This window comes from Monodon monoceros, unplaced genomic scaffold, assembly GCF_005190385.1.
Source record: "Monodon monoceros isolate NGI ecotype Baffin Bay Population unplaced genomic scaffold, NGI_Narwhal_1 Super_Scaffold_2, whole genome shotgun sequence".
Lineage (NCBI taxonomy): Eukaryota > Metazoa > Chordata > Mammalia > Artiodactyla > Monodontidae > Monodon > Monodon monoceros.
In genome coordinates, this window is record NW_021703776.1 from 43,068,908 (window position 1) to 43,080,598 (window position 11,691).

General features: G+C 36.0%; 1 pseudogene; it reads right to left on the reverse strand.

Annotated features, from left to right (window-relative positions):
- The window catches only part of LOC114901338, a 58,728-nt pseudogene extending 50,998 nt beyond the window's left edge, over positions 1-7,730 (reverse strand).
- Between the last annotated feature and the right edge of the window lie 3,961 nt (positions 7,731-11,691).

Genomic DNA, 11,691 nt, shown 5'->3' on the forward strand with positions numbered 1-11,691 from the left:
AGCAATATACAGATTCAATGCAATCCCTATAAAACTACCAATGGAATTTTTCACAGAACTAGAGCAAAAAATCTCACAAGTTATATGGAAACACAAAAGACCCTGAAGAGCCAAAGCAATCTTGAGAAAGAAAAACTGAGCTGGAGGAATCAGGCTCCCTGACTTCAGATTATACTACAAAGCTACAGTAATCAAGACTGTATGATACTGGCACAAAAACAGAAATATAGATCAATGGAACAGAATAGAAAGCCCAGAGATAAACCCACACAGATATGGTCACCTTATCTTTGATAAAGGAGGCAAGAATACACAATGGAGAAAAGACAGCCTCTTCAATAAGTGGTGCTGGCAAAACTGGACAGCTATATGTAAAAGAATGAAATTAGAACACTCCCTAACACCATACACAAAAATAAACTCAAAATGGATTAAAGACCTAAATGTAAGGCCAGACACTATTAAATTCTTAGAGGAAAACATAGGCAGAAACCCCCATGACATAAATCACAGCAAGACCCTTTTTGACCCACCTCCTAGAGAAATGGAAATAAAAACAAAAAATGGGACCTAATGAAACGTCAAAACTTTTGCACAGCAAAGGAAACCATAAACAAGATGAAAAGACAACTCTCAGAATGGGAGAAAATATTTGCAAAGGAAGCAACTGACAAAGGCTTAATTGCCAAAATTTACAAGCAGCTCACACAGCTCAATATCAAAAAAACAAACAACCCAATCCAAAAATGGGCAGAAGACCTAAACAGACATTTATACAAAGAAGATATACAGATTGCCAACAAACACATGAAAGGATGCTCAACATCACTAATCATTAGGGAAATGCAAATGAAAACTACAATGAGGTATCACCTCACACTGGTCAGTATGGCCATCATCAAAAAATCTACAAACAATAAATGCTGGAGAGGGTGTGGAGAAAAGGGAACCCTCTTGCACTTTTGGTGGGAATGTAAACTGATACAGCCACTATGGAAAACAGTATGGAGGTTCCTTATAAAACTAAAAATAGAACTACCATACAACCCAGCAATCCCACTACTGGGCATATACCCTGAGAAAACCATAATTCAAAAAGTCATGTACTACAATGTTCATTGCAGCTCTATTTACAATAGACAGGACATGAAAGCAACCTAAGTGTCCATCAACAGATGAATGGATAAAGAAGTTGTGGCACATATATACAATGGAATATTACTCAGCCATAAAAAGAAACAAAATTGAGTTATTTGTAGTGAGGTGGATGGGCCTAGAGTTCCTCATACAGAGTGAAGTAAGTCAGAAAGAGAAAGACAAATACCGTATGCTAACACATATATATGGAATCTAAACCAAAAATAAATAAATAATTGTCATGAAGAACCTAGGGGCAAGGTGGGAATAAAGATGTAGACCTACTAGAGAATGGACTTGAGGATATGGGGAGAGGGAAGTGTAAGCTGGGACAAAGTGAGAGAGTAGCATGGGCATATATACACTACCAAATGTAAAATAGAGAGCTAGTGGGAAGCAGCCGCATAGCACAGGGAGCTCAGCTCGGTGCTTTGTGACCACCTAGAGCGGTGGGATAGGGAGGGTGGGAGGGAGGGAGATGCAAGAGGGAAGAGATATGGGGATATATGTATATGTGATTCACCTTACTATAAGGCAGAAACTAACACACCACTGTAAAGCAATTATACTCCAATAAAGATGTTAAAAATATTGTGATATGACAACACACAGATATGTGTACACATAGATATTGCTGTGTATGATCTTCGTTAATACATCAGGACATAAACAGCCAGGCCTTCAGTTTCAGTTTTTGTCCCACATAAAAATGATAAATTCTCACTAAATCTTTTTCAGACACAGAGTTCTTATAACAGCTGACAGCTAATAGAAGCAACACACAAAGAAATGATGCAACAAAAACTTCTTAAGGGTCAAACTACTTCCGGCATAAAGATTTTCTTCAAAGCCCCCTTCTTAGTGTATCTCCAGAACCTATTATTTTTCGATTCTATGTTAGCTCATTAGAAGACCTCACAAGAGTCTTTTCATCTTCGCAAGAGAAGGAAATAAAGGAATTAGGTTAAGGAAGCAATAGGAATATACAAGGTAACACAGTTATTAGTGTTCTTGGCATCTCCTAACCAGACTGCAGCAACTGAAACTTCCTTGTTTAACTCGCTGCTTTACACACAATGAGTTATTCACACATGAAAAAATATTCAGTAAATATTAAATTACAAAACAAGGAATTGTGTCTGTGAATATAATGTAATAAGAGGTATCCTGATGATGGTAACCAGACCGTAAGTAAAACCAAGAAAAAAGTACTAAAAATGACTTGAGTAGGTAACTATTTTAAAGTCAACTATGATTGTGGAAAAGTTAAAGTGACTACTTTAAAATCTTCTAAAATTGTGAAACATCTGTATTTTTTCCAGAAACACAACTCACTTTAAGTATAGGGACAACCCGTGTGTAATTATATTTGCACCTTGACTGTTTTCCTATGAGTGAAGTTACACATTTATATCTGTACACCCATACAAACTCATGAATTATGTCAAGAATCACAACTCAACCATTTTCAGACTTTTGATAAAATAAAAGCATACCAATGAATATTTCTAGTGATTATGACTGCTTTGGTTTTATTAGTGGTAATGGGAACTGAATTACAGCAATTATTCTCCATATAATTCTCTCCTTTCCCTTTAAGTTGGCAAGACACATTATTTTCTCTGCTATCCCAGTTAGTACTTAAAAAATACCTTATTAACTATGTACTTCTGATTATCAAAGACAGTGTTGCCAGAACATACAAAGCACAGAATAGAGGGGCACAGATACGGTGTGGGAAGGTAGGTAGATAGGGCCAGATCGTGCACAGCCCTTCAGCTGGGAAATGGAGGTCAGATTGTATTTTAGAAGCCGTAGGAAGCTTACAGCATTGTTTTTATAAGCAGTGTTGGAACATGCTCTGATTTACATTTTGAATATGTCCCTCTGGTGTACGTGGAGAATGGTTTGGAAGTGGGCATGAGTAGAAGCCTTGCATGTCAGGCTAATGTGTCTGGAGTAATGAGATAATTGCTAACAATAGAGGAATAGGACCAATTCTATACATTTTCTAAAGAGAATTCTTTAGAATTCTAAAAGCTATTGGAAGGCTATTGTAAATAGGCAAATGTGTGTGGAAACAATATGGCCTGAAGTAGAGAAATGGCAGTAGGAGTGAAAAATACAACACCTACGTGAGAGAAAATAGAAAAATTTGCCTATTTTGGTAACTTAGACATGGAGGTTAGGATGAGAGGACAAATAAAGCCACTACCAATATCTTATGCTAGCAATCTGAAGGGGACAACAATTTAAGAAACATAAGATGTTGAACAGAATTTGGGGGAGCAACTCAAAGTTTGAAGATGTTGTAATAAAAAATAAGTGACATGAAGACATAGAACAAATTGTTGAAAATTATCTTTAGTAAAGAAGTCTAGATTTGATAGCCATTAAGATAGCTAAAAGTCATAAGAATACATAAATTCACTCAAGGCAAGTATAAAGATGAAAAGAGAGATGGTGATAGAACCTTGAACATCAATTATATGTAAGCAATGGGTCAAGGCTGAAAGCATATACCAGGTCTCTCTAAACAGCCTATGATAATATCTTCTGTAATCAAGTGAATAATGTATCATGTGATTTAGGCTAATTAATGTCCCACAATTCTAAATAGCAAACTGAGGACATTTAGTCCCTATCTTAATATCTTAATAACATCTGATAATCAATATATTCAACTATTTCTAAATGTCTCTCCAGTGTCCTCATCAATAATGGATATTGAACTTTTATATTTTGGCTAATGTTCTCAAAGACATGAGATAGCACCAGTTGCTGGTAGCAAATTTTTTTAAACTGCAACAGCATGAACACAAATCTGTTAAATACACTGACATTATCAATGTGGAAATAGCTATTATGGAATAGCAACTGATCATCACTACTGAACCCGAAAGACCATGGTTGGTTCAGGGAAAGTATTTCCTATGGTCAGACTAAATTATTGCCATGTGCATTATTTATTTTCTCTGCACTGCCATGACAATAACAACCCAGAAAAAAACAGGAATGTTTTAATTTTCTGAGCTTGGCATCGGGGGTCTTGTAAATGAATATGGATTTTTTAAAAAACTCTCAAGCAACACGTGGGTGAGGAGTACAACTCGAAGCTGTAAGAAATGGAATTATAATAAAAATTATTTCAGTGCTTCTAGGGTAAGATTTGGACCTTCCGATTCTAGGTAAAGTTATTATATCCTAAATGGTAAAGCTGACTATAGGTGCAAGAAAACTTGGGTCACTTGATAATACTAATTATGCATTATTTTAAAGCAATACTTGATATAACGTGACCCTTATGAAGACAGCAACCAATTACAGTTTTGCTCACCACTGTGCCTGGAACTGAATAAATTTAAAAATATTTATTAAATCAATATATGAATGAATACATGCATGTATACAATGCAGTAATTTAACCATAACACTAAATTCAATGTAAGAAAGATGTTCCTATCCAAAAAAAAAAAAAAGGAAGCAACAGAGAACCCAAGAAACTCTAATTCCAGTTGAAGAGATTAATTTACATTTTTTGTACACGTTCATATCAATGCCTCTAACTCAAAGTGATGTTTCATATTTTATGGATTTCTAAGGAAAATAATACTGACTTGTTTGCTTCTCAAATTAATTTTATCTTTAAAATAAAATACAGCTTACAACTCTAACATATTCTCCTTAAATGGACTGGATAACATATGTTGTTGAAAACAGACATACTTGATTAGACAGCCTAGTTAACTGATAGTGCTGGCTAATGTGATCAGTGCATATAGCTGAAACAGTCAATTATGAAACTGAGGAAGACAAAATGAAGGCCAATTTCAGAGTTCTATTGCAGAGTGAAATAAATGAATAGTTACCCTGGTGTTTGGATTCTGTTTGAAATGTTACATGTGGCATTTTCCCACAAAAGATGCAATTAACGTCATGGCTGGCACTGTCATACTGCATCGGAAACACTTCACTGGATGTCTGTCAAAATCAAAGCAGCTGTCACAATTTAACATAAAGAAAACTATTATAAAGAATTTCCTGTATACTGATGTGAAGTCAAACCAGTAATTATACCGATAACAGCCAGAAATTCAGACTAGAAAATTAATATATTTTTCCCCGCAAAATACTTTTGCTTTACCCTTTCTTGAGATTTTTTTTGAAGATGTGACCTTGAAAAAGGAGCAACTCACAAAGTTGGTAGTACTATTATGACATTAACTTGCCATTCTAAGGAGCAAAAGGCATTTTTTCCCCACCAAGCGCCACCTCAGTTGCCTGCCGTAAAAAATGTAGCATTTTAGTTCTTATAACTTGCCTATCCTTAGGACAATATGTTACTCCTTTCAGTCTCAAGATTATTGGGTTTCTACAGAGACATTCATTCCGGTTATTGAGAAGAAGCATAGACAACTCACAAAGCAAGCAAGTGATCTTACAAATAAAGATAAACTTCAGGGACCTGAGATTGTATATATTGTATATTTGTGAAATACAAGTACACAATTTCACACTTGTGAAATACAATTTCCTTTTTTCTTTCACTATTCTACAAATAAAAAGCTTTTGAACATAAAATCTAAGAGAAGATACATTTATGCATTTCTGGAATGTAGTTAGCATTTTGCAGGTGCCTGTCTGTGAGACATTTAAAGATACATTGTAAATAGACCTGGACCAGAACTTTTTGATATGACCTTGAGAGAGTCGTTTTACCTTCCCAATTCCACATTCCTTTGCTTTCAAAAACAGGGATTTTTCCCCTTCTTCTTTAATTTAAGCTTTAGAAAAACAAAACATTATACGGATATTAAAAATATACTATCCCCAAGAGATACTGATTTTAAGGTCACATAAGTATGAGAACCATATCTACTTCATCCCCTTCTCAGCGATTAAAACATCTTTCATTTGAAGTATATGGCAAAAATTTGTTTTAATTTGAGGAATGCCGTGAACTGCACCTTACTGAATAAGAACAAATCATCTTGGTATCTATGAGAAGCCTTTCTTGGAAGAATGGATTGAGAGTTAGTAGCTCAATACCTAGAAAAGAAGTTCCAAAGACTTTTGTGTTTTCAGAATTTAAAAGATAATTTACCAACTCATTGGTTAAAAGACCACTACAGACTCTGCAAGGATCTGAAGTTGCAAGGACTTATTACCCATTACTGCAGGGCACAGGCTGCATCTGTCAGACCAATCTCCAGACATAATTTTGTTTGGCAGTAAGATAAAATAATAATAATAGATCAATCACATGCCAATTGACTTCAAAGAATCCAAAAGACCCCATTTGAACTATGCAAATTTTTTGACAATAAAATATAAAATACATAAGCAAGTTTAAAAGTTAGAGTTGCTGATATTCCTGTTAATAAGATAAGTGAGAATTTAGGTAACTGATTGAAAAAATAAGAGAATGGTCACCAATTCTGTGTTGTTTTTGTCTGGGTACAAAGTCATATGATGGCATATAGAGTGTGGGAGGAGTCTGACCAAAGTGCCCACCCCCCAGAAAAACAAAAAACACTTGAGTTTGGAAAGGGGAGCTAAACTCTGTGCTCCATTTGAAATTCTGTCATTTTTAAAAAAAAAAAAAAGCTGCACAAATCAATCAACAAAACTTTTCAACAAATAGTGATGAAGCAATTGGATATCCAAAGGCAAAACAAATTAAACTTAACCTAAGAATCACATTTTATACAAACATAATTCAAAATGAATCACAAACCTAAATGTAAAATTAAAACTATAAAGCAAGATGAAATTTTGGTAAATTGGACATCGATAACAGTAACAACTTGCTTTGCTAGAGGCCCTGTTAAAGGATGAAAATACAAGCTACAGACAGGACAAAATACGTGTTTGCAAATCACATATCCAACAAAGGATGAGGCTACAGAATATATAACTCCCAAAACTCAACGATTTAAAAAAAAAAAATTAGAAATGGGAAAATCACAGGTGTGAATGTAAAAAGGTAGAGCCCTCTGGAAAACAATTTGACAGTCTCTTTAAAAATGAAACATGCAATTACCATATGACTCTGCAGTTGTACTTCTGGGCATTTATCCCAGAGGAAAGAATAGTTACACTCACACCCATAAAAAAACAGTACACAAATGTTTATAGCAGTTTATTTGTAATAGCTAATAACTGGAAACAGCACAGATGTCCTTCAACAGGTAAATGATTAAACAAACCACAGTAAATCCAGAACAGAGAATACTACTCAGCAATAAAAAAAAAAGAAGTACTGATACACACAAAAACTTGGATAAATCAGAGAATTATGATGAGTGAAAAAAAATCAATCCCCAAAGGTTCGATATTATATATTATAGACTGAATGTTTTGTGTCCCTCCAAAATTCCCATGTTGAAGCCCTAACCCCGCAATGTGATGGTACTTACAGGGTTAGATGGGGTCATGAGGGTGAAGACTTCATGATGGGAATAGTGCCCTATGAGAAGAGATACCAGAGAGCTTGCTGACACTCTCTCTCCATAACGTGAGAACACAATTAGAAGGCACTCTTCTCCAAGAAGAGAGCTCTCATTAGGAACTGAATCGGCCAACACCTTCATCTTGGACTTTCCAGCCTCCAGAACTGTGAGAAAATAAATTGCTGTTGTTTAAGCCATCAAATCTATTATATTTTGTTATGGCAGCATAAGCAGACTAAGACACTGTATGATTCCATTTATATGACTTTTTTTTCTGGTACGCCGCCCTCTCACTGTTGTGGCCTCTCCCATTGCGGAGCACAGGCTCCGGACACGCAGGCTCAGCGGCCATGGCTCACGGGCCTAGCCGCTCCACGGCATGTGCGATCTTCCCGGACCGGGGCACGAACCCGTGTCCCCTGCATCAGCAGGCGGACTCTCAACCACTGCGCCACCAGGGAAGCCCTATATGACATTTTTGAAAAGACAAAATTATGGGACTAGAAAACTGATTATTGGTTGCCAGGGGTTAAGGAATGGGTAGGGACAGGAGAAAAAGTGTGGCTAAAAAATAACAATATGAGGGATTGTTATGGTGGGGAAAACGTTTTGCTTCTACACTCTCTCAATGTTAATATCCTGGTTATTGTATTATAGCTTAGAAAAATGCTGCTATTGGAGCAAACAGAGTAAAGGGTACATAAGATCTCGCTGTATTATGCCTTATAAGTAATACATGTGAATCTACAATATCTCAAAATTTAAAAAAGTTTAATTAAAACTGGATATGAATCTCAAAGAAAGAAAGGAAGAGGGAGAGAAAATAATAGGGTCTAGTATTCCCAGTAAGAATCAAAAGATACAGATGAATCAGGGTAAAATTCCTACTGTAATAAAGGAGACTCTGCCTCCTTTTCATACTTACTAAAGAGAGTAGAATTTAGAAGGGATTTGGTTTGGAGAAAATCCCCTCAAGCAAAGAATATTCTTCATTTTCAAGATGCATTGCTTTTTAGAATAACCCATCAAGCATCCAAAATGGTCATCTGCCCTTACAAATTGCCAGGGATTTTACTGTTAGCTCAATGTTCTCTTTGCTAAAGTATTTCATATAACAACATTTGCTTTATGGGTTTCGTTAGCCAAGGTATCAATGAGAAAGAAGTTCCTGTGTCATAGACAAAAAACTGCAAAACATTTTGGGGTATTATGATATATAAAAAGGGCTTGATTCTACACTTCACAAATGAAATTGAATGCCAACCTTTCTCTAATGAAATAAATAAGTAAAAGAGTAATCGGATAGAAAATTACATGGTTTGCATTACAGGTATTATCACTTGCCAAAGGTAGAAAGGGAGAGAAACAGCTGAACTCTTCACTATTCTATTTACTATTTTATCCTTTTACCAAGTAAATTTCCATTAAATCTGGGTTTTATGGGCTGATTTCACAGCAGGAACACCCAGAAACAGCCTTTAGAAAGGAAAGAATTGTCTTTTTAAAGTGTAAAGGAATCCATGCATTTATTGATTTTCTTGTCTTTCCCTTCAAATCCTTTGAAATATGATCAAAAAAGTGTCTCCATTTTATATACCACAATCTCCCTTTAATAGCTTTTTCTCCACAACAGAGTCAGAGCTCTGCCTTTCTAACTAAAGAGGAAAAAGCTGTCTCAGAGGGAAAAATAACAACAAGTTAAGCCAACTCTAAGCCACCATTAAACATGTGAACATTTGGAAGGTCAGGAAAGGGCTGTCTAGTGGCTCAACTCTGTCTTGGCTACTCTGCCCAGCAGAGCCCCACAGGGCACAGACTTAGATGACCTGGTTGATTCTTTTCCCTCATTTCCTAGGCACTGCACACCTACCCTCATTTCCCATGCTACACCCATGGTATTACAATACCTCCCAGTCCCAGCAGCAAGAAGGAACAATCTTCTGTCAAGTCATGTAATGTTTAGGCCCTTAAACATGTGTGTCTTAACTAGTTCCTGATTTTTGAATTCCACCAACAAAACTCTTGCCAGAATATATCAACCAACACAATGTGGGGAAATTTCCAGATATGGAAAATTTGTTCTCTCACAAAAGCATTTTTGAAATTATTTTTAGACAGCTCTGACAGGTAGAGATAACTTTTTGTATTGAGGTGAAAATATGTGCCAGATGCTTCTAATTCTAATCCTTGGGGCTATTCAAGATAAGTTAATCCCTCTCTTATGTGACAGCCTGCATAATACTTGAAGACAGTAAACATAGCCACCCTAAAATTTCTCTTTATCATGTCTTGTCCCACTCTATTCTCATATGGCTTTAGCGTTACTCTAAGATTTTTTCCATCCTGATTTTTACCTGTTGGGTATGCAACCATTAGACTGTAATCATTTTAAAGAACCGTATCCTTTGGTAAATGTGTGGGTTAAGTATGGATTCAAAACTTGACTCTGGCACTTACTAACTCCATGGCTTTTGCAAGTAGTCCACCCTTGTATTGCCTCAATTTCTTCATTTGTGGAATACTGAAGATACAAGTACATATCTCATAAGGTTTTCACGTGGATTAAATGTGTTCATACATGTAAAGAATCTAAACAGTGGCTGGCAGATAGTGATCATTAGATGTTTGCTACCATCATCATTATCCCTGATACACTCTTAGAAGCATTAGGTGAAACAGGACGGTCACTACACTCATTCTTCACTAATCTTCTTTAATGTGGGCTAAGCTCTTATTTGACTTTTGATACTTAAATAACATATAACTCATTAAATCTCTAAGAATTCATGAAAACGGACAAAGGATAAGCACCTAAGGCTTTGATGAAGAAGTTGGTCTTGAAGCAGATACTAGAACAGAATTAAGTTTGGACAGAGCAATCTCAGGATCCTTTTTAAGTAGGGTAAGTTGGAAACGGTGTGTGCTTGCCGACCATCACATAGCCTGCCTAGTTGAAACAGAAAAGATAAATGATTGATTAGAGAAAGATAATTTGTAAAAGGTCCATTGAACCCAATGCAATTATGAAAGACTTCGGACTCTGTTGCAATGGGAGTTTCAGGTAGAGCATGGTCTGTGCTCACTCTAGGTTTCTGACACAGCTAGAAGCAGGAGGAAATTGGATATTGGACTAGTATTAATGTCCAATACACTGCCTCTGTAGTTTTCATTTTTTTAACTAGGAAACAACCCTTGTTGTTTAAGTTAGTTTAACTTGGATTTTAAGGTACTTACAACTAAAAAAGAGTGAGGGGCCATATAGCAGTGTTAACAAAGCATGGGCTTGGCACCAAATGGAGCTGAATTCAAATCCTGGATCCGCCATTTAAGAGCAAATTATTTAACCTTCCTAATTTCTTCATTAAAACAAAAAACAGAATTTCAAAGGATTGTCATTGGTTCTAAACAGAACACATGGAGTGACATTTTTCTAAAGAAAAACAAAAACATCTGAATTGGCTGAGATGGAGACAGAAATACAGAAAATTGCCTTTTGGGAGGGGTCACATTTACCTTGGCAAACAGCTTGTATGTAACTTTGACATTCTAATCAGAATTACAGAAATAACTATATTAGTTTTATTTTCCTATCCATCCCCGACTCCCCTCAAATTAGATATTTTGGTCCCTGTTAGGAACTGCTTTATTGAAGCAGGTCCCTGCCCTTGGTCTATAAGGAATCTCTCTTTTAAATTATATTATCTGATTTTATACACACACACACACACACACACACACACACACACACACACACACATATTCTCATATTCAGTTCTACCTCTTCAGAAAATGTTGAAAATGTTATGTGATCAGGAGTGTGGTGGTATTGCAGGTTCTATGCAATGTGATTCAAAGGAGCATAGACACTATCCTTTTGACAATTTTGCCTAGGAAAAACTTAAATGACCTCATTAATTCCTTTCTGGTTCAATGGTTGAAGAAATTCTCCCCAGAGTTTGGCAGTGCAACCACAGTGTAAGTTACTACATTCTCACCTGAATATGGACTTTGACTCTTCCACCATTATCTAACCATGTCTGCTTAAATAGTTTTAGGTTGAATTACGGAGTTAAGAACAACTCTGTCACGGATAAAAATTGTA